The sequence below is a fragment of the Apis dorsata genome, unplaced genomic scaffold, assembly GCF_000469605.1.
Source record: "Apis dorsata unplaced genomic scaffold, Apis dorsata 1.3 scaffold_326, whole genome shotgun sequence".
In the NCBI taxonomy this organism is placed as follows: Eukaryota; Metazoa; Arthropoda; class Insecta; order Hymenoptera; family Apidae; genus Apis; species Apis dorsata.
The window spans coordinates 474,827-478,113 of record NW_006263594.1 but is presented as its reverse complement, the minus strand read 5'-3'; positions in this window follow the sequence as shown (position 1 = coordinate 478,113).

Below are 3,287 nucleotides of genomic sequence, written 5' to 3'. Positions count from 1 at the left end.
TCTCTCTCTCTCTCTCTCTCTCTCTCTCTCTCTCTCTCTCTCTCTCTCTCTCTCTCTCTCGGTCGTCAATGGAAAAATTGTTTCCGCTTTTATTATTATTATTATTATTATTATTATTATTATTATTCGAGTAGAAAATAATTTCAAGGATCGAGCGTCACTTGGAACATTAGAACAAGAAACGAGAATTGAAAAAGTAATCGAGTTAAAAATTTCGAAATAAAATTATTTTTAAACGATTATCTATTGAAATGTTCGAACAATATTTACTCGTAGCTATTGTAACAGATACACGCTTTTCGTGTAACCTCGGCCGTTTGCCTATCACATTATTATCTCCAATTATTCATTATATCGTATCGAACGTGATAAAATTATCGAAACAACTTATAACAAGTAAATTTTATTCGTAACTTCGATTTCACTAAATTTAAATTTTGCCGAACGGAACGAAGAGAAGGTGGGAGGGAACTTTATCGAAAAATTAATTTATCTCCGCTAAGAATATTAATTAAAGATAATTTCGGCTCGATCTGTGACGATCACACGTTGCGATCGAAGCGCAGTCTCGAGGCGAGTCGAATGTCGGGTGCGGAGAGGGGAGAACGAGGAGAGAGAGAGAGAGAGATGGTCGGATAAGAGAACGTGTGTATATACACACACCGTTCGAGGGTCGTTCGCAGCATTGTGCGCAGCGTGGAGGACTTTCCAGTTAAAACGTGCAAATAAACAGCGGGAGTGGCTCGAATTAAGCACGACTCCCGCAGCGGCCGTGAGGGAAAAGGGGAGCAAAAAAGATGGCGGGCAAAAAGGAGAAGCTCGAAAGGGAGGCGAGAGGGCAGCAGGAGCAAGAGGAGCAACAAGAAGAAGGAGAGGGAGAAGGAGAACGGTGCCAGAACCCGGGCAGAAAGAGAAGACGGATGAGTGACACAAGGTGGTTGTGCGCTTACTTTTCTCTAGCGATGGCACCAACCAACAATCCTCCTCGCTCTCAGCACATTACGCTACCGATATAATACTAAAATTTTCAAATCGATCTATAAATTCGATATATAAATTTACGATCCCTTCCTTCCTCAACTCGAAAGAGAACCGATCCAATCGCGAGAAAACAAACGAATCGATTCGAATCGACTCCGCTTTCTTTTCCTTTTTCTTCTCCCTTCTTCTTCGAACGAGGAAGAGAATGGAATTTAAAATTTGGAAATTTTCGAGATGGAATATTTTTCAATTTGAAAAATTGTTTCGTTCAAAAAATTCTGAGCAGGGATCGTGGCCATCGCTAACTCTCTGTCGGCGCATCCCCCAAGATAAAGTGAAAACAAAGCGGCGTGGGATAATATAACGAAGTGAGCGGAGAGGGCAGCAACACGAAAGAGAGGACAACGAACTTGCCCCGTAATACTTGCTGCGTATATAATCGGCCGATTCTGGGTTAAGCTTGACAGAAGTTGGTGCGCAGAATGTCACGTGCGTGTATTTATCGCGGGAGAAATTGCCAACTTGGTTCGCGCTCGTTCAAACACCTTTCGATAAACGAACCATTCTTTTCGAGTTCATTCCTCGAAGGGTGGATTCTTTCTCCCCCTCCACCTTCGATCTTCTTGTCGCGTCCGATTTATTTCATTTTTATCTCTCGAAGAAGTTCTGGCTTCGGCAAGAAGAATTCGTTATCGCGTTGGAAATCGATCGAGAAATCATGTTTCTGGAAGATTAACTTTTCTTGGAATTGAATTCTTTTTTTTTTTTTTTAGGAGTGGTAAATTTTTTAAAGACACGATTAAATTTTGATCCATTGTTAAAGAGAAAGTAGAGATAATTTTTATGAATTTAATGAACAAATGTATTCGCATCGTGTTGGAAGTCGATCGAGAAATCATGTCTTTTTTGGAATTGAATTTTTTTTTAGGAATAGTAAATTTTTTAAAGACATGAAAATTTTGAAATTTTAATCCATTGAATGTTTAATTCGTACGAATTTAATAAACAAATGTATTCGCATCGTGTTGGATCGAGAAATCATGTCTTTTCTGGAATTGAATTTTTTTTTTAGTAAAATAATAAATTTTTTCATGAAATGAGATAATTCTTACGAATCTAATAAACAAATTCGCATCATGTTGGATATCGATTGAAAAATCATATCTTTTCTGGAATTGAATTTTTTTTTTAGTAGAATAGTAAATTTTTTCAAAAAACGACTAAATTTGGAAATTTTGATCGATTGAACGTTAAAGAAAAAATAGAGATAATTCTTACGAATCTAATAAACAAATATATTCGCATCATGTTGGAAATCGATCGAGAAATCATGTTTCTGGAATACATTGAATCTTTTTTTTTAATACTAAATTTTTTTTAAGAAACGATAAAATTTGCAAATTTCGATCGATCGACCGTTAAAGAGAAAGTTAAAGAGATAATTCTTACGAATCTAACAAACAAGCTTGGTGTTTAAACTTGAAAGATTACACTTATCTACCTTCGAGCAATCCCAAATTCCAGTCACAATTTCCAGAAAAAAATATTTATGATACCTAAGACCACCTTGACTTGTTCAAACAGAGACTAAAAGGAGAAAGCGAATCTTGACAATCGAACGATTACGAATTCCAAATTACGCCACAGAGAGGCTCGAAATTCCTTCGCGCGTCAATCAACACGTAAGAGGCGTCGGTCTCTCGCTCATCTCTCGCACAAAAAGAAAAAAAAAATCGATGGGGATTTCCCCATCTGTTGACGCGAAACGAAACGAAACGAAACGGAACGGAAGGGAACGTTCATACCTCGTCGATTCGTCTTTGAAAGGGGAAGAGAAGAGAAGAAACAAAGGGTTGAAAGGTGTGTCAGAAACGAGAGTTGCCGCGCGAAACACTAGAACGAGGAAGTGGTTCACACCGGGGGAATATATTCGGCGGTTTTGTATTTTATCTTGCATTCCTTGGCCAGCCGCAGGTCCAGAAGGGTTCGTGTGACCTTGCCTGGTTCCGTGAATAAAGCCTTCGCGGCATTTTTCAGCTTCCATTTATTACCAGCATCATAATGTTATTCGGCTATTTATTTAAACAATTCTGCATTAGAAAAAATACACTGGCTTCTTAATTTTCAATAAGATTCGTTCGTATATATATATACAACTTTTTCTAAAAACTTGGGATTCGTAAACGAGAAACTGTATAATTTTCGTTTCAATATCGTAGATAATGGAGGTTCAACGATCTATATCAACGACCTTGAAACCACTTTGAATTGAAAAATACGGAGAAACAAAATTTTCGTATTTCACA